The sequence below is a fragment of the Lissotriton helveticus genome, assembly GCF_964261635.1.
Source record: "Lissotriton helveticus chromosome 1_1 unlocalized genomic scaffold, aLisHel1.1 SUPER_1_unloc_17, whole genome shotgun sequence".
Taxonomy (NCBI): Eukaryota; Metazoa; Chordata; class Amphibia; order Caudata; family Salamandridae; genus Lissotriton; species Lissotriton helveticus.
In genome coordinates this window covers 3,442,929-3,463,146 of record NW_027611656.1, presented here as the reverse complement: position 1 = coordinate 3,463,146, position 20,218 = coordinate 3,442,929, and the positions used below count along the sequence as shown (strand labels likewise).

Genomic DNA, 20,218 nt, shown 5'->3' with positions numbered 1-20,218 from the left:
CGCTCGAAATCTGGCCAGCAACAGGCTATATTTAGTATCTCCTGTTTTAGCGCATGCCCAGTAGAGTCTGCAGATGTTAGTAATTAGTTCCAGATAGGAATGTGTTTTCGAAGGTCTCGAGAACCATTAACTCCGCCCACTCATCGATTGTGCTTCTAAAATGTCCTTATATGTATGTAAAACTCATTCGTGTGTTTTGTACCACCTTCTTTGAGCCCCCTCTTTGTGTATAAAAGGGGCCATGTGCTTTAGTTCGGTGTGCTACTCCATACAATACTGAAGGGTGTTGTGTGGACTGTAGTACCACCTCCGGAGGTTAATAAACTATACTTATCTATTTTCCAGGTCTGTGCCAACTTCTTCCTATGGTCTGAGGACTTTGTGCAGAGAAGGGCGAACCCCTTGCACTGGTGGGCCTTGCTGAGGTTTACTTCTACACTGGATAGGCCGCACCTCCACTGCACCCCCAGCCCAGGACAGGTCTCTCCTCCTTAGCACAGTACAAACCTCACCTCTTCTGCACCCCCTGAACAGGTGTCAGGGTGCATCAAAAAGTAATTAAAGCTCTTCTTTGTCTCGCAGTATCTGCCATTGAACCGGCATTGCAAAGATCACCCACTCGGAAAAGGTCGCGGGCGATTATAGTGCGGAACCGGGCCTTCTCCCCTACACTACCAACAGGGAGGACCGCAGTGGAAGTTTCCGGTCTAGTCCTGAGTTCCTGGACACGGGCGCGAGGTCTAGACCAGCTGTGAAGTGCGCCGGTTGATTTTAGAACCGAGGCACCAATGGATTTTCAGAGATTAGTTATGTTCTTTCTGTAGTCTAGTTAGATAGAAATAGCGCAATTTTGTGCCAGGCTTAGGCGCATGTTCGAGCGCTTCGGTGCGTCGGTTAGTTAGTTCGGTAATTTAGAACTGGAGAGAAATACCAATTTAAAGTGAATAGGAAAAAAGAAATATAAAGAGAAGAATTAACCCTTACCCATTGAATACTTCAGTTCCTGATTTCTTCGTTGCTTGGTTGATGACGGAGGCTCCAGAAGGTTTCTAAGGGAGAAGTAAGAAGAATTCAGAAGATAAGAAAGTAAGGCAGTGAGTGAATGAACGAATGAGTGAAAAAGAATAAATTGACTCACGAGTCAAAGGGTGCGAAAATGTTGTTTATAATGCAGGTTACCAAAGAATAAAATAGTTATATTGAAGAATAAATTAGGAGCAAAAGCCATAGGCTCTCTGGGTAAGGAAATATATATATATAGAGAGAGAGAGAGAGAGTGAGAGAGTAAGAAAGTGGAGAAGGATTTGAAGGAAATTTGTAATGGTGTGCCTTTCTGTTACATCGATTTCCACTCATGCTTGAAGAGAGAGAGGGAGTAAGAAAGGCATAAAACGGAGTACGGCAGAAAGGAAGAAGTAGAGTGGAAGAGCCAGATGGTCAGGCAGTCTCTTCTCTGTTCCATTCCCCTTTTTCCCGGCTGTGTTCACACGGCTACTAGTACACTCTTCAGTTGGTGGCTGTGGGAAAACCAGTGGTGGACTTTGGAAAATCTCATAGTTCTGCTCCGAATTTGGAAAATCTCATAGTTCTGCTCCTGGGAGTGTTGGCACTGTGAGTAACCACGACCCTTAACAGAGTGAAGTGCCCACGTCAATACTCACCTGAGCAGAATGGCTAAAGGGTTCAATTAAAAAAAATTAGGAAATTTAAGGAGATTCAACAAGAGTTGATAGGAGTCAAGGAGAAACATATGGTAATCAAATTTTAAATGAAGGCCCACATTTCTTAACTCAGTGCTCATTGTACTTCATGTGTCGACCCACTGTCTTCCCAGATGCACAATCTTGTAGAGCTTCCATCTTGTTGTATCTCAATGGAGACGCAGCTTCATGGTCAATGCCCCTGGTCACCCAAGACTCCCCAATTTTATAGAACTTCGAGGAATTCAAGAAAGTGTTTTTGTGAATTTTTGATAGTTGGATAATGAATTACTGGAGTTGAGGCAAGGGAATCGAGAGCGTGTCACTTACCTGGCCCAATTTAACAAACTTGTAGAAACTGAATGGCCGGAGGCCAAAAGGGCAGTCTTGTTCTATTGGGGTTTGAAAGATGACTTAAAGGATGCGGTGTCACAGATCCCAAATCGCCCTACAGAAGTTTCAGCTTTGATTGATTTCGTTTTTGAGATAGACTATCAACAAACGGAAAGAAGGGGTGAAAGACAATGCAAATTTCGACCCAGTGTACCACGCTTTGACCGGGTCAGCACAGAGGTTGTTAAATCTGGTGATAAAGAACTTGCAGTCGAACCTATGCAAATTGGAACTATTAGAGGCCCCCTTTCCAAAGAAGAGAATGCAAAGCGTTGACAGAATAATCTATGGCTTTATTGTGGTATCAGTGAACATTTTGTAAAGAAATGTCCCAAGAAACCAAAAACCTTCAAGAAGGAAAACTCTCTGCACCACTAGTAGAAGGAGTTGGGCTGGTGGTTGCTAACAAGGATACAACTCCAATTTCTCATCAGGTGGCCAATATTCTACAATCTTCCGCTCCACACCTTATTCTGACGAGGACCCTAAGATTTCAAGACCGAGTTCTTTCAGGAGTGGCCGTGATGCTGGACTCCGGTGCTACGGGGAACTTTTGTGACCTCAAATATGCCTCGAAAATTGGTCTGAGGCATTACCTAAAAAGAGAAGTGAGGCAGTTAGGGCTGTTGAGGGTACAAATGTATCTTCCGGCCCAATAACCAGTCACACAGAAGTTGTGGAACTTGTCTCTGTTGAAGGTCAGAAGGAAGAGATTCAATTTAACTTGATCGATGCTCCGCAGTTTGGAATCATCCTGGGTTTGCCTTGGTTAACTGAACACAACCAAGTTATTGGTTGGAGAATTGCTTCGGAGAAAAGCAGAACGAGCAAGATGGAAATCTAGCAGCTTTATTATGCAAGCAAAAGATGATGGTGTTTGAGGTGCAAACTGAGTCTTCCGGTAGAATAGCAATAGTTTGCTGAAGTTTTCAGTGATTTGGAATCAAAGAAGTTGCCCCCACATCACTGGTATGACTGCAAAATTTGATTTGGAACCTGGATCTAACCTTCCTTGTAGCCGAATGTATGCGCTTACTGAAGCTGAAAACCGTCATCCTAAGAAATACTTAGAAAACGGGTTCATACGACCTTCACAGTCCCCCGTTTCTTCACCGTTATTTTTCATTCCAAAATGTGACGGAGATCTGAAAATGTGTATAGATTATCGTGCCTTGAACAAGATTACAATAAAGAATCGTTAGCCTCTTCCCCTGATCTCAGTTCTTCTAGATCAGGGGTACTCAAAGTACGGCCCGGCAAGCCTTCAGTGGCAGCCCGCGGAGCTTGAGACACATCGCACCTGTGTGTTTGTTTTTTTAACTTCAGCAAACACCTCGGGGAGCAGCAGTGCGTAATCAGAGAGCCTGCTCTGTGGGGGCCCCGGGCGATTCCAGCCACAGTCAAGAGTGGAGCTGCAGGGGCACTAAGAGGTGAACAAAGCCTCATTAACAAACAAATGGCCGTTTAAAGACCTGTGAAGTACTGGGGTGCCCGGGAGGCTGTGTCAGCCAGGCTGACACACAGGGGAGAGGGGGTGGGAGGGGGGAGGACAGCTGGAACTGAGAGCCGGTGAGTTGGGAGGGCAGAGCAGGGAGTGAGAGCCCGGGTGAGGGAGGTGGAGGGCAGAGCAGGGAGTGAGAGTCCGGGTGAGGGAGGTGGAGGGCACAGCAGGGAGTGAGAGCCCGGGTGAGGGAGGTGGAGGGCAGCAGGGAGTGAGAGCCCGGGTGAGGGAGGTGGAGGGCAGAACAGGGAGTGAGAGCCCTGTGAGGTGGGAGGGCAGAGCAGGGAGTGAGAGCCCGGGTGAGGGAGGTGGAGGGCAGAGCAGGGAGTGAGAGTCCGGGTGAGGGAGGTGGAGGGCACAGCAGGGAGTGAGAGCCCGGGTGAGGGAGGTGGAGGGCAGCAGGGAGTGAGAGCCCGGGTGACGGAGGTGGAGGGCAGAACAGGGAGTGAGAGCCCTGTGAGGTGGGAGGGCAGAGCAGGGAGTGAGAGCCCGGGTGAGGGAGGTGGAGGGCAGAGCAGGGAGTGAGAGTCCGGGTGAGGGAGGTGGAGGGCACAGCAGGGAGTGAGAGCCCGGGTGAGGGAGGTGGAGGGCAGCAGGGAGTGAGAGACCGGGTGAGGGAGGTGGAGGGCAGCAGGGAGTGAGAGCCCGGGTGAGGGAGGTGGAGGGCAGAGCAGGGAGTGAGAGCCGGGAGCGGTGACAGAGGGCAGCAGGGAGTTAGAGCCGGGTGAGGTGACAGAGGGCAGCAGGGAGTGAGAGCCGGGTGAGGTGAGACAGATAGAGATAGAGACAGATAAAGACATATAGAGACAGAGGCAGAGACAGATAGAGACTGGGACAGATAGAGACAGGGACAGACGGAGCTAGATAGGGTCAGAGACAGATGGAGGCAGAGACAGATAGAGGTAGAGACAGACAGCGATAGAGACAGACAGCGATACAGACAGAGAGAGACAGGGGGAGACAGACACAGACAGACAGACAGATGGAGACAGACAGACAGAGGGAGGGAGACAGACAGACAGAGGGAGGCAGAAAGACAGAGGGAGACAGACAGAGGGAGGGAGACAGACAGAGGGAGGGAGGGAGACAGAAAGACATAGTGAGACAGACATAGTGAGACAGACATAGTGAGACAGACAGAGAGAGGGAGGGAAACAGAGGGAGGGAGACAGACAGAGGGTAGACGAGGGAGGGAGACAGATGGAGATGGACAGTGGGACACAGATAGAGGGAGACAGATGGAGGGAGACGGAGAGAGGGAAGGAAATAGAGGGAGGGAGAGAGAGAGAGAGAAAGAGAGATGTGTGTGTATGCTGGTCTGTTGGCTCAGTGGATGAACGCGTCAGCTGCAGGGGCCTGTGTTCAACTTCATGGTCACAGTTTCACAGTTTTTTTCGTTCTAGCCCCTTCCCCCTCCCCCACTGACTCCGCCTCCACCCGTGTGGCCCTCGGCCACAAACCACACTGTAAATTTGGCCCCCGAGAGAAAGTTTGTGAGTACCCATGTTCTAGATGAACTAAAAGATGAAAAAATCTTCAGGAAGTTAGATTTACATGGGGAGTGACATTTAATTTGAGTGAGAAGTGGAGAGGAATGGAAAACAGCATTCAGAACAAAGTATGGATTATATGAGTACCAAGTGATGCCCTACAGTTTGAGCAACGCTCCTGCAGCGTTCCAGTACTTCATTAATGATGTCCTGAAGGAGTTCATTGATCAATGCACGATTGTTTACATCGACAATATTTTGATTTATTCCTCATCAGAAGAAGATCAGCAACAGGTCAAAGGAGTTTTGCATTGCCTGAAGGAAAGCAAGCTTTACATAAAACTTGAAAAATGCGCTTTTGGAGTGAAACCTGTGGATTTCTTGGGATTTGTAATTGTGCCAGAAGGTCTTACCATGGATATTAAAAACATTGAGGCAGTCTTAAATTGGCCTCCTCCAACCTCTGTGAAAGAAATACAGAGCTTAATCGGGTTTGCAAATTTCTATCGGAGATTCATTCAAGATTTTTCCCTGAAGGTACCACCAATTACTAAATTGCTACGGAAAGGAGTAGCTTTTTAATCGTCTGCTGAGGCAGAAGATGCTTTCCAGTTCTTGAAGAAGAGTTTGACCACTGCACCAATTCTGCTGCATGCGCATCCTATTCAACCGTTTTACCTGGAGACTGATGCTTCTAAACAGGCCATCGGAGAGGTACTTTCAGAGAGACACAAAGATACCGAACAGTTGCATCTTGTGGCATATTACTCTAGAAAATTGCAACCAGTGGAAATAACGTATACTATTTCAGATAAAAAACTCCTCGCTATCAAAGATGCGTTCCAAGAATGGCGACATTACCATGTCAGAGCAAAACATGTGGTGACGGTATTCACCGATCACCGGAATCTTCAGTTTCTGAAGTCTGCCAGAACGCTCACACCATGCCAACTTAGGTGGTCCCTGTATTTCGCCAATTATGACTTTGTAATAACTTATCGGCCAGGAAGAAATAATGGAAAGGTAGATGCCAAGTCTCGCAATGACACGGATGGAAGAAAGAGTCCCATTAGTGATCAAAAGATAATTCCTGAAACTAAGATCGTTGGAGCCACTAGTTAGAAAACTCTTGTAGACAAGGTCAAAGAAGCCTTACCTTCTGAAGGAATACGCAGCTGGGCAGAGAAGGAGTCAACTAAAGAAATTGTCGATGGATTACCGTTTCATTCCAAGGCCTTGTACTTCGCAATCAAAGAACTTCAACAACAAGCGTTGATCGACTGTCATGACAGTCCATTGGCTGGTCCCCCTGGAATCCATTGAACGGAGGAGTTGTTAAGGAGACAGTTTTGGTGGCCAGGGTTGTCCAAAGATGTTCGAGCTTATGTGGAAGGCTGTGAGATTTGTCCAATGGGAAAGACAAATAAGCTGGCTTCTCGGGGTCTATTGAGACCTTTGCCTACCCCTCCATTTTCCTGGCACACTGTGACTATGGATTTGATTGTTAAATTGCCTTCTAGTCAGGGATTCAGTTCAGTATTACTCATGGAAGACGCGTTCTCAAAAATGGCGCATTTTGTTGCCCTGAAAGGGAAGTCATCTGCAAAACAAATAGCCACACAATTCAATTAACGTGTTGTAAGATACATGGCATTCCAAAGGTTGTGATCACAGATCGTGGATCTCAATTTCTATCCCATTGTTGGAAGGTTTGTACAAGGGGTTTGGGAATTGAGACACGTTACCCAACGAGTTTTCATCCACAAACAGATGGTCAAACTGAAAGGGCCAATCAAGAGTTAGAAAAGTATCTCAGACTGTTTCCTTTGGATCAAGAGGGAGAGTGGCTTGATCTTCTTTGGACTGCAGAGTTTGCACATAATAATGCTAAGAATGCCTCTACTGGTTTTCCCCCTTTCTACTTGAATTATGGAAGGCATCCGAATTCTGAGGTTTCCTCTCAAGAAGTGTTGGTGCCTGCAGCACAAAACTTTGTACAGCATCTTAGCAAGGTACACGAGTCTGCCACCAAGAACTTAATGAAAGCTAAGGAACGCTACAAGCAAAGTGCAGATGAAAAAGAAAACCTGAACCAGATTTGAGTACAGAGGACAGGGTATGGTTAAGCACAAGAAACCTAAAGCTTAAAGGAAATAGAAAGTTTCAACCCCGATTTATAGGTCCATTTCCTGTGGAGCAAGTAGTGAATCCAGTGACTTTCAAACTAAAACTACCACCACAGCTAAAAATACACCCAGTGTTTCATGTTTCTCTTCTTAAAAAGGTTTCACCCCATTTGAAAGAATTGAGGAACAGAGAACCTATTTTAGCGAAAGGACAAGAAGAATTTTACTTTAAAAGAATCTTAGTTTCAAAGTCCATTCGAGGGAAAATCTTCTATCTTGTAGACTGGAAGGGTTTTGGCCCAGAGGATAGGTCGTGGGTGGAACAATCAGATGTTCATGCTCCCCGATTAACCAACATTTTTCACTTGCAAAATCCTCACAAACCTCAGCCCGGAGGCTTAACCTTGCAAAGGGGTACTGTCAAGGTGCAGAAAAAAGAAATCAAAGCTCTTCTTTGTCCCGCAGTATCTGCCATTAAATGGGCATTGCAAAGATTACACGCTCGCAAATGGTCCCGAGTGATTATACAGTGGAACTGGGTATTCTCCCCTGTACTACCAACAGGGAGGACCGCGGTAGAAGTTGTCGGTCTAGTCCTGCGCTCCTGGACACGGGTGCGAGGTCTAGACAAGCTGTGAAGAGCGCCGGTTGATTTTAGAACCACGCACTTCACCAACGGATTTTCAGAGATTAGTCACGTTCTTTCTGTAGTCTAGTTAGAAATACCAATTTAAAGTAAACAGGAAAAAAATATATAAAGAGAAGAATTAATACTTACTCATTGAATACTTCAGTTCCTGATTTCTTCGTCGCTTGGTTGATGGCGGAAGCTCCTGAAGGTTCCTAAGGGAGAAGTAAGAAGAATTCAGAAGATAAGAAAGTAAGGCAGAGAGTGAACGAACAAATGAGTGAAAAAGAATAAATGAACTCACACGAGTTAAAGGGTGCTAAAAAGTTGTTTATAATGCAGTTTACCAAAGAATAGAATACTTATATTGCAGAATAGAAGAGGAGCCAAAGCCATAGGCACTTTGGGTAAGGAAATAGAGAGAGAGTAAGAAAGTGGAGAAGGAAATTAGTAATGGTGTGCTTTTCTGTTACAGCGATTTCCACTCATGCTTAAAGATAGAGAGGGAATAAGAAAGGCATAAAACGGAGTAGGGCAGAAAGGAAGAAGTAGAGTGGAAGGGCCAGAAGGTCAGATAGTCTCTTCTCTGTCCCATGCCCCTTTCCCCCGGCTGGGTTCGCTTACTACTCCACCTACATCCATTTTTTGCTTTTACTACTTTTCACAGCCAATCAGGTACTTGATATTTGAGTTTAAACAGGCAAGCCTTTAGAGGCCGTAGAGAAGGAAGTTCTCTAACACTCATGTTTTTTCTTTATAGAAATTCATCTACATAACATATTTATGAAATATCCCTGTTACCACTGCCGTAATTGAGATACTTTCGGCATAAAGGTAATTATTAAAAAATTAGTCATGGATACTATATCTTGAATTTTATCAATATATATGTAGTCGATGGTAAAAATTTATCAGTGCATCGAAAACGGCAATTATTCCCATTTTGGGATGCACCTCCATGTTATCTATTCTGTATATGAATTTATTGGCAACACTGATTTTTCATATCTAATTATAGTGTTTACCTCTGATTTATTTTATCTAAGAGCCTGAGGCCTACGTTTTTGAAACGGAATCATCAGTACTTTCACTAGTTCTACACTATTTTTAGAATAGGTGAGTATAATTACGAAATTAAAGGGTCATATACCCTGGTTGTCGAAGATGGTATCGTGACATAAAAACGTATCACCAATCCTATAAATTGACTATGTATACATATCTACTATATTTTATTCAGAATGTACCGTACTAAAGCCTTTCCGTGTGCAATCAATTGAAGGCATTGATCCAAGCGATTGCTTAGCAAGTGATTAACGCACATTGACATAATATAATCAAAATTATTATAATGTTCTAAAAATTGAGTATTGGCCTTAAAATTGCCCTTCTAATCATAATGATTTTTAAGACACCCTGTCCCATCTGTATCCTTTTTAATACTACCTATGTCTCTAAGGGTCCCTTGTCCAATTATTTATTTGTTTCTCCACGCAGCCTCCCCCAGAACTGGGTTCTCTCCCCAGTGTAAAAATGAACAAGGAAATGGAAAACCCGTAATCGGGTTTATATTATTGATGTATATTTGCTAAACATAATAGGTTATTAGGATGTTATAGGTTCAGGTTATTTTTATATGTCGTAACAATTGTATTCTCCCCTTTTTTTCTATTATGTTTAGATAATAAATTCATTTTCTTTATTTGTAGAATATATTGTGGCTCCTCCAGAAGAAGACGCTGGTCGCCGCGCGTCGAGAAAAGCATTAACTTTGCCACTTGTTTTTATTTGTGAATTCTGTGATTATAATAACTGTGTTATATTTTTTTGATAATTGTGAATTTTGTATAATTGAAATTATTATGTATTGGTAATTGATTCATTTTTATGTATTATCATGTATTTGTTTGAATTTTTAACCCAGATCCATCTGCTGAAAGCTTTGTTTGTTTTTAATATGAATATTATTAAATGTTAGATACTGAACCTTTGTAGTTCCACCTCTTTATTACGTTCTAAAAGTTTGTCAATTCATAATACCATAGTGCCTAGGTTGTTTTATCTCACTTGCTTTTACTACTGCCAGAGGCCCAAACATTAAAGATAATCCCTTTGGATAATGGGAACACTGGACAGTTTTTAAACTTCACTTTCACATCACTATCACTGCACACTCAGTAAAGATACCTGCTCCGCTGTAATACAGGCCTTGTAGCACAGCAGGGACACACTTGGTGTCACCAGGTGGGCCCGATGATGAAGCATGCCACCAACTAGGTTGATGGATGGGGGCTTCATAAAAAGAAAGAACCCTTTTCTTTTTATCACTAACATACAGTTTTGAGTCTCATATCACGTCTTGACAGACTAGTTCTCATTGATTTAACATGCCTTTGTCATGAGCCATCTGGGGCTCAATGGTAACTCCGGATACTTTTCGAAAACTTGGGTTACAAGCTCTTACAATAAAATACATTGCCTGGAAAGGAGCATCTCTGGGCGGTGAGAGAAGCGGCTGAGGCGGTCCACACTCCTCATACACAGAGGACACGATAGGCCTCAACTCCTATCCCTACCGAGCAGGTTTCATCCCAGCTGGGGACAGGTCTCCACTTCTCTGTATCTCCCTGGATAGCCCTGAACCACTCTGCATCCCCCTGGACTGGCTTCACCTCCTCTGCACCCCTCCCGGATCAGCCTCAGCTCCTCTGCACCCCCAGCCCAGGACAGGCACCACTTCCTCTGCACCCCAGGACAGGCCTTGCTTCCTCTGCACCCGTAAAGACGGGCCTCAACTCCTCTGCACCATGGGGCAGGCCGCACCTCCTCTGCACCCCCTGCACAGGCCTCACCTCCTCTGCAATCCCAGCCCAGGAACCTCCTCCTCTTCATCCCTGGACAGGCCTCACCTACTCTTAACCCCCTAGACGGGCTATGCCTCACCTCTGAACCCTGGACATGCCTCACCAGCACTGCACCCCTGGACAGGCCTTGCCTCGTCTGCTTCCCCTGGAAAGCATTCTCCTCTGCACCCCTCAGGACAGGTCTCCCCTCCTCTGTACCCCTGGACAGGCCTCGCCTCTTCTTCATCCCTCCGGACAGGCCTCAACCACTCTGCATCCCCCTGGAGAGGCTTCACCTCCTCTGCACCACTCCCAGATACGCCGCACCTCCTCTGCACCCCCAGCCCAGGCACCACCTCCTCTGCACCCCTGGACAGGCCTCACCTGCTCTTAACACCCTAGACAGGACATGCCTCACCTCCTCTGTACCCTCGGACAGGTATCACCTGCTGTTAACCCCCTGGACTGGACATGCCTCACCTCCTCTGAACCCTGGACAGGCCTCACCTGCTCTGTACCCCCATGGATAAGACATGCCTCACCTCCTCTGCACCCCCTGGATAGGCCTCGCCTCCTCTGCTCCTCCAGAACAGTTATCTCCTCTGCACCCCTCATGACCCGCCTCACCTCCTCCTCTCCCCCTGGACAGGTCTCACCTGCTCTCCTCCCCATGGACAGGACTTACCTCCTCTGCACCCCTAGGACAGGCCTCGCCTCCTTCGCAACCACAACACCCCTGAAAAGGACATGCTTCACCTCCTTTGCACCCTTTGGACAAGCCTCAAATCCTCTGTACACCCCCCGGACAAGCCTCACATCCTCTGCAACCCCTGGACATGCCTCACCTGCTCTGCACCCTTGACAGGCCTCACTTCCTCTGCACCCCATGGACAGGCCTCACTTCCTCTGCACCCCATGGACATGCCTCCCCCTCCTCTTCACCACTCTGGACTGGCCTCACCTCCTCTGCACCCCTGGACAGGCCTCACCTGCTCTCCTCCCCTTGGACAGGCCTCACCTCCTCTGCTCCCCCTGGACAGGCCACACCTCTGCACTCCTGGACAGGCCTCACCTCCTCTGCACCCTCTGGACAGGTCTCACCTCTTCTGCCCCACTGGAGAGGCTCCACCTCTTCTACCACCTGGACATGCCTCCACTCCTCTTCTCCCCCTGGACAGGCCTCACCTCCTCGGCCCCCTGGAGAGGCCTCACCTCCTCTGCACCCCCTGGACAGGCCTCACCTCCTCTGCACTACCTGGACAAGCCTTACTGCACCCCTGGACAAGCCTTACCTCTTCTGCTCCCCTGGACAGGCCTCATCTCCTCTGCACCCCTGGACAGGTTCACTTCCTCTGCACCCCCTGGACAGGCCTCACCTCCTCTGCACCATCTGGACAGGCCTCGCCTCTTCTGCAGCCGTGGAGAGGCCTCACCTCCTCTGCACCCCTCAGGACACGCCTATTCCCCTCTGCACCCCATGGACAGGCTTCACCTCCTCTGCACCCCATGGACAGGCCTCACCTCCTCTGCACCCCATAGACAGGCCCCCTCCTCTGCACCCCTAGGACAGGCCTTGCCTCCTTCGTAACCACTCCACCCCTGAAAAGGACATGCTTCACCTCCTTGGCACCCTTTGGACAAGCCTCAAATCCTCTGTACACCCCCCCCCCCCCCGGACAGGCCTCTCCTCCTCTGCACCCCTGGGCAGGCCTCACCTCCTCTGCACCCCTGGACAGGCCTTATCTCCTCTGCACCCCTGGACAGGCCTCATCTCCTCTGCTACCCCTGTACAGGCCTCATCTCCTCTGCTACCCCTGTACAGGCCTCATCTCCTCTGCTACCCCTGGACAGGCCTCTCCTCCTCTGCACTCCTGGACAGGCCTCACCTCCGCTGCACCCCTGGACAGGCCTCACCTCCTCTGCACCCCTGGACAGGCCTCTCCTCCTCTGCACCCCTGAACAGGCCTCCCCTCCTCTGCACCTCTGGACAGGCCTCTCCTCCTCTGCACCCCTGGACAGGCATCACCTCCTCTGCACCCCTGGACAGGCATCACCTCCTCTGCACCCCTGGCCAGGCCTCACCTCCTCTGCACCCCTGAGAAAATCAACTTCCCAGCACACGTATTTAAGTAAGATGTGGTTTCCCTCGAAGTTAAAAAAAAGTACAGTAAATGAGTCACAGAATATACACAATTCTTTCTTTCTTTGCGTTTTTTTCTGGTGTTCTCGGCCACAACCAACATGTGTTTTTTTGCTACAGGGGGTGATCCCGCGACTTTTTCAAGGCTGTGTAAAAAATAAAGGTACAGAACCATGGTCTAAATAGAAGTCACATCTTTCTCAGTCATTGGTATTATTTTTTGTAAAATTAAATACGGCCACAGCGCATATAAACTAAGGGGGTTGTCTATGTTGGGTATACAAACAATAGTAACCTAACCTTGTTGAGAAGATACATGTAAAGAAAGCATTCGAAGATAAGTATACGATGGAGAGAGCGAATCCAGATAAAACTCCAATGGCAAAATGACCTCCTTATAGCCCTTGTGCACAAAATCCTTCGTACTTTCAAGTGTGAAAACCCGTGTCTGTGGTTGGGTCCGAATGATGCCGATGATGTCATGTGCTCTAGTCTGGGGGTCATAAGTCCCAAACCTTAGAGCCCCAAGTGTATCAAGCATGAAGGTGAGAAATAAACACCTCTACCGTCCCAGTATAACTTTCTGTAAATAAAGAAGGGGTATTTTTAAAGGTCTGAAAATCCATCTCTGTGAAGTCCCAGAGGGATGGATATTTCAAAGAAACCTACTTTCAATGTGGTGTTAATCCCGACCCACACAGGGTTCTGTTAAGTATCAACGATGAGTCCAAAGGATGGGTCCTCTGATTCATGTGTTCTTGTTTTCTTCCAAGAATCAGGCTATATCTGTAAATCAAATGCTCTGGTCATGTTCTAGTGTGCTAAGCGTCAGAATAAACCACATGTCTGATACTGCTCTTAATCCCCAAGTTAGCTATCAAAGCACTCCTTTAAACGCTCTGTTATCCGGGGATCCACTCTCAGCCGAGACCCGGCTCTATTGGGAACTCCTTCTCTCGGTTGCTTCAATACGAGGCACAGTAACAGCCCCATAAAGTGTGAGGTGAGCCAGGGTTCAATGTAAAGCCGTGTTTACCCGAGCCCGGCCACCGATTGTTGAAGTCTCTCAAGGCCTCACTCTTGATGCAAACCCGGCTCTATTGGGAACTCCTTCTCTCGAGGCACAGAAACAGCCCCATAAAGTGAGAGGTGAACCAGGGTTCAATGTAAGCCGTGTTTACCCGAGCCCGGCCACACACGGCTGAACTCTATCAAGGCCTCACTCTTGATGCAAACGCTGACAGTCACCTGCGCCTGCTGTGTATAAGGAAGGGTCCTTGGGTCTGTGGTCAGCCTGGATCTCACCTCGAGACCCACAGGGAGCCGTTCATTCAGGTATAAACATTCATCCAAACATTCATTCTCATGTCTCCCTCGTGCTCCCTCCGGGTCCTTGGAGCGTGATGACCCGGAAGCTATCAAAGGACATGAAGCCTAGGATCTCGGTCTTACCTTTCTACCGTCGCAGAGTCCAGCAGAGGATCCAAACATCAGCACAGGAACCGGTGTGTCCAAACCCGCAGCCCGAGCGCGGTGCGCGGGATCCAGATCTGTGCGGCATCAGCAGAGGAACCGGCCGTCGTTTTGGGTGACTTCCGGTATCCCGACAGAGCAATAAACGAAGGACTACGGTCGTGGAAGGGGCGACATCTTGGAGTGGGGAATCTGTCAAATGCTCGTGTTCTGTGCACGTCACAGTTGCGCATGTGCAAGGCGAAGACACTACTTCCTATCGCCGATTTACGACCTTGCACGGGGTACGGACTGAACTGCCCTGAACAGATGACGCTCCGTCTCACTGCGGCTGCGCAGAGGAAAGACACTGCCCCCTCCCCATAGACGAGCCGAACCGAGGAGCTTTGCACTTAAATACTCCGCGGGTGCTGTGGCAGCTGTTTTCTCTCATTCATTGTGTCCCCGCGCGGACCTGTCCTGGCGCTGAGCTGTCGCCCTTTACTGTGCTGTGAACGAAAGAAAAAAATCTTTCTTACATTCTATCCGTCCTCCGCGCATGCGCAGTTGTTCATCCATCAGGCCCTCTTTAACACACGTTCCCCGGCGGGAGGCAGTATCTGTCCTCAGCGCATGCGCAGTTAATCCAATGTCTCTTTCATCTGCACTGTGGGAAGCGGTGTCTATCACCAGCGCATGCGCAGTTGTCCATGAACAGACCCCTTTTAACCCCGCGCTCATGGTTCAGTCCTGGCCTCTGGCTCAGCAGGGAGCACAACACCCAAACCACCCAGGAGAGGCCAGACCCACAGCAGGGCCCTCAGCACCCAAACCACCCCAGGTGAAGTCAGACCCCAGCAGGGAGCACGGCACCCAAACCACCCCAGGTGAGGCCCGACCCACAGCAGGGCCCTCAGCACCCAAACCACCCCAGGTGAGGTCAGACCCCAGCAGGGAGCACGGCACCCAAACCACCCCAGGTGAGGCCCGACCCACAGCAGGGCCCTCAGCACCCAAACCACCCCAGGTGAGGTCAGACCCACAGCAGGGCCCTCAGCACCCAAACCACCCCAGGTGAGGTCAGACCCACAGCAGGGCCCTCAGCACCCAAACCACCCCAGGTGAGGCCCGACCCACAGCAGGGCCCTCAGCACCCAAACCACCCCAGGTGAGGTCAGACCTCAGCAGGGAGCACAGCACCCAAACCACCCCAGGTGAGGCCCGACCCACAGCAGGGCCCTCAGCACCCAAACCACCCCAGGTGAGGTCAGACCTCAGCAGGGAGCACAGCACCCAAACCACCCCAGGTGAGGTCAGACCTCAGCAGGGCCCTCAGCACCCAAACCACCCCAGGTGAGGCCATGAGATACAAAGACTGTCTGCTGCTGGGAGGGACTCCACCCTGCTGTCCGGGATTCATTTGTTGTTGTTGTTGTTGATTATTTTGTCTCAACAATGCTCATTGGTCCTCACTGCTGGGGTTGGGTCACTCTTTTCAAGGCCTCAGCAAACGGTGACATTTGTTTCACCTGAAAAGTCTGTGATGAGAAGATCGACTTGAATCCCGTTTGTGTCTTTCCCCAGAGTAAAGGGGGACCGCCCCGCCAATCGAAAGTGAAAGAACACACTCCCAGGCAGCACCGACTGCGCCTCATTGTACCTGGGCTGGGCCTGCACAGCATCATCTGATGAGGCTAAAACTCCCCCAAATATGACTCAACCTCTCTAGGGCCTCAGTGACCAGGCAGCGGTCAGCCAATGCCCCTCAGGTAAACAAGCATTGGCAACGCACTCCCAGGCAGCACCGACTGCGCCTCATTGTACCTGGGCTGGGCCTGCACAGCATCATCTGATGAGGCTAAAACTCCCCCAAATATGTCTCAACCTCACTAGGGCCTCAGTGACCAGGCAGCGGTCAGCCAATGCCCATCAGGTAAACATAAATAACAACAAAGGGTGCCAGTGCTGATAAACATAACTCAGGACTGTGATTAATCCTCCACAAACAGAAGGTCAAATTCCAGAAAGGGCTTGCTTATTAATCGCAATTTTATTTTTGAAAAATCATTTTTATAAAATTCATATTGACAATTGAGGAAAGAACAATAAGAAAAAATCAAGTGAGGCCCTGACGAGAATCTCCGAGGAATTAAAGGGGATTCGAAACGCGTAGGCCCATCCTTCTACTGGTCTGCCCTTGTGTCTAGGAGCACATCCATCCACTGATTTGTTGTCATTTGTTGTGTATTATTGATTTATATTTATTTGTAATCATTATTTGAAATTGTATAATCTCCTGGTTTTGTACTATTTTTTCAACCAAGTACCCCGAAAGTTTTGTTTAAATAAGGCAGCTCCAGTTCTGTTTCTGTTCTTTGTAGATAATGAACATTTGGTATGTCTGAGTAAAGTTTGCATGTGTCGAATGTGAGGCGAATGTGATATGATTGTAGTTGTAAATGGTGGATCGTTTTAAGTGATTGGTATCTTTTGTGTCCGTTCTCTACTTGATTTTTTCTTATTGTTCTTTCCTCAATTGTAAATATGAATTTTATAAAAATGATTTTTCAAAAATAAAATTGCGATTAATAAGCAAGCCCTTTCTGGAATTTGACCTTCTGTTTGTGGAGGATTAATCACAGTCCTAAGTTATGTTTATCAGCACTGGCACCCCTTGTTGGTATTTATGTTATAGGCTCAGCCTTGCTGATTAGAGCCAGCCCCATTTTGTTCTTACATCAGGTAAACAAGCATTGGCATCGCCAGTAGCTCTCGCCTCTGGGGCCTTATAAGCGTTTAGTTATCCAGCACAATATCCTTGGTGCAACAACATCAACTGTTGCATGGCTAAACACGTATAACATCCCAAAGGCGCGACCTATTGGCCAGGCCAATGCTTGTTTTCATTGGTTCCTGTTTGAGCCTTTTAGAGATGCAAGCTTCTGTTTCGTCCTCCTGTCTAACTACTCCTGCATTTTGTTGATCTAGGTCATGGATACTCACAAACATTTTCTCGGGGGCCGCAAAGTTTGGTCTGTGGTGTGACCGAGTGCCGCCCTGATGCCAGAGGGGGTGTAAAGTCTGGGATGGGGAAACAAAGCATGTATATCTAGTGGCTGCCTTTAAGAATGAAGGTGTTCCTAAAGTTAAAGGCCTTGTTACTTCATTTTCCTAACTGCAATTAACCTTTAAATAAGTGTTTGCTGTATACGTACGTTTCTTGTTCATGTTAGTTCTGACTCGAGTAAACAGCAGCCCAGTGCTGCTGCTGCCCGGGGGTCCGCATGTAAAGACCTGGAGGGCCTTATGCGGCCCCCGGGCCGTACTTTGAGTATCACTGATCTAGATCCTCCCGGCGACCACCCCAGCTACATGTGTATTTCCATGTTCTTCAAAAAGGGATCGCAGTTGAGCAGACAGGCTTGTCAAGTCTTCAAGGAAGTGTGAGTGTGACGAGGCTGGTGTATTTATTCACCACTTAACTAATCAGTCTAGTGTCCCTCCGTCCTCACGTAAGCCACAATTTGTGACACATTTGCTATTTTAAGGATTGTAATAACATCACTTTTGTATATTTAAGTCCATACAGATACTGAAAACAGCAAACTGCAAGTACAAAAATGAAAAGTACAGGGGGCCCGAGCCCTAAAAATAGGTTTCAGAGGGGCAGGGTTTGTTAATTAGTATAGGCAGTGTGCAGTAATGTCACAGAGAGGGACATTGCAAATCTATTATGCCTCTCTTTAATGGTAATGAACCGTCATTCACGTAATATAAGCACGCACATGAGCAGCGTATACCCTCATGTACATGAATAAAGAAGTCTTAAATGTAATTTGGTACAACAATGCGGGAGAGTTTTAATGAAACGTGGGGGAACATGTTAACATTGACTTTCATTGGGCAGAGCAAGTTTCCAGTGGGAGAAAGCTAAAATATTTTAATGCATGATATAGAATGAATATAGTGCTCTCTGAATCTGACTTGCATATCTATGTACTTTTTTTACTGCATTGCACAGATATTCTATGCAGTAGTCTATTATTATTTTCCTTTTGCATGATAGCTGTGCATTACAGTTAGCTTATAGATGCCACTTCTTCAGCTATTCACTAATGGTGAGCATTTTTATTTTGGTGCCCGTAAATATTCTCTATCTCAGTGCGACCCTGATAGTTGGCAGCCTACTAGCGATTCATTTGATGTTTACTAAATACCAGGCAGTTGGGGTAAACCTGCTACTTGCTACCAAATGGGTGTTTGTTTGGGCACACAACAAACTGGAACAAGCATTTGCAATGCAATTGGTCTCACATTTTCGCAAGTTTGAGCTATTGGCATTGTAAATGACAATGCCTTTTATTTATGTTTTGGGTTTCAAAACATAAATAAAATGCTTTGTCATTTACAATCCCAATAGCTTAAACTCGTGTAAATGTGCTACCTGTTGCATTGCAAATGCTTGTTATCTTCAGTCTCATGGTCTTTTTAGTGACATTAGAAAACTTAAATTTGAAGCTTTTGTGTGGGCCCTTATGGCCTAGTGCGCTGTACACACAACCATACATTTCTAATTCGTTGTCAACAAAGTTTGAATTTGAATGATTCTGCCTAGGTTTAACCAAAAGCTGTCAGTCACTGAAACATTTTGCATAGTGTATTTTCCTGTCAACAAATAAACATGTGTGTGGCATAAATGCCTTAGTGGCCGCTTACTTCCTTGAAGTACTATTTTCCTTACAGTAAAGTCCCCATTTTAATTATATTCAAATGGCATTAGATTTATGGAATTCCCACTTCCCACCCCACAACAGAAGCAATCCTATGGATTACCTAGATACCTGTGTGTGTGGTTTGATTGCCACAGTTGTCCTTGAGGACTCCGGTTCTGGTGTGCATTACTGGGTCAATGGTGAAGATGGACATATACTGTTTGAAGAAGTTATGTCCAGTGGTCCTTTTGGCAGCGGCTATAAACCACTCACGCCTCTTTGTCCCATGCTCCACTGGCATCCCACTGATTTTTCATGGAAGATTAAATCTGCCCCTGTAAATGTATCCCACCCCTGGGAAGCCCGTGGGATCTATTCAAAGCCAATGGCCTGTTACATTAAACCACGCGAGCTACCGGGGCAGAACCCACAGATGGCTGCCGCGGTGCGTGCATCTGCGGCGTGGCGGCCGTGCTCTCAGGGCTTCTACGCGCTTGGTTTCTTTGCCTCCAGGTGTAATATTACTGTAGCACCAAGGCCGCAGGCCACGGCTCTCATTCAGTCCATGGTGGTGGTGGACGTGGTGGTGGTGGATGTGGTGGTGGTGGATGTGGTTGTTGTGGACGTGGTGGTGGATGTGGTGGTGGTGGATGTTATGGTGGTGGACGTGAAGGTGGTGGACGTGGTAATGTTAGTGGTTGTGGTGGACGTGGTGGTGGATGTGGTGGACATGGTGGTGGTGGACATGGTGGTGGTGGACGTGGTGGTGGTAGATGTGTTGGTGGTGGTGGACGCGGTGGTGGTGGACATAGTGGTGATGGACATGGTGGTGGTGGTGGATGTGGTGGTGGTGGTGGACATGGTGGTGGACGTGGTAGTGGTGGACGTGGTAGTGGTGGATGTGGTGGTAGTGGATGTGATGAAGGACATGGTGTATGTGGTGGTGGTGGTAGTGATGGTGGACGTGGTGGTGGTGGGAGGTGGTGCTGGTTGACGTGGTGGAGGTGGGTGTCATGGTGGTGGTGGTGGTGGACATGGTGGTGGTGAACGTGGTGGATGTGGTGGTGGTGCACAAGGTGGTGGTGGTGGTGGAAATGGTGGTGGTGGATGTGGTGATGGACGTGGTGGTGGATGCGGTGGTTGTGGACATGGTGGTGGTGGTGAACGGGGTGGTGGATGGGGTGTTGGTGGATGTGGTGGTGGTGGACATGGTGGTTGACGTGGTGATGGTAG

At 47.8% G+C, this 20,218-nt stretch overlaps 1 protein-coding gene across 8 annotated transcripts in view; it reads right to left on the bottom strand.

The window, feature by feature from the left end:
- LOC144805649 (uncharacterized) overlaps positions 1–14,426 on the bottom strand; it is a 749,755-nt gene extending 735,329 nt beyond the window's left edge. For 2 of the 8 annotated variants that reach the window (XR_013605564.1, XM_078672171.1), the window contains exons 1-2: positions 14,274–14,400; positions 985–1,049 (exon numbers count right to left, since the gene is read on the bottom strand). The gene's annotated coding sequence lies outside the window, so the exon portion shown is untranslated. Of the gene's footprint in view, positions 1–984; positions 1,050–7,988; positions 8,054–13,121; positions 13,397–13,490; positions 13,639–14,002; positions 14,027–14,126; positions 14,151–14,273 lie in introns of those variants that run through there. The other 6 variants (XR_013605565.1, XM_078672167.1, XM_078672170.1 and 3 more) reach the window with 6 other exon arrangements.
- Positions 14,427–20,218: the final 5,792 nt, after the last annotated feature.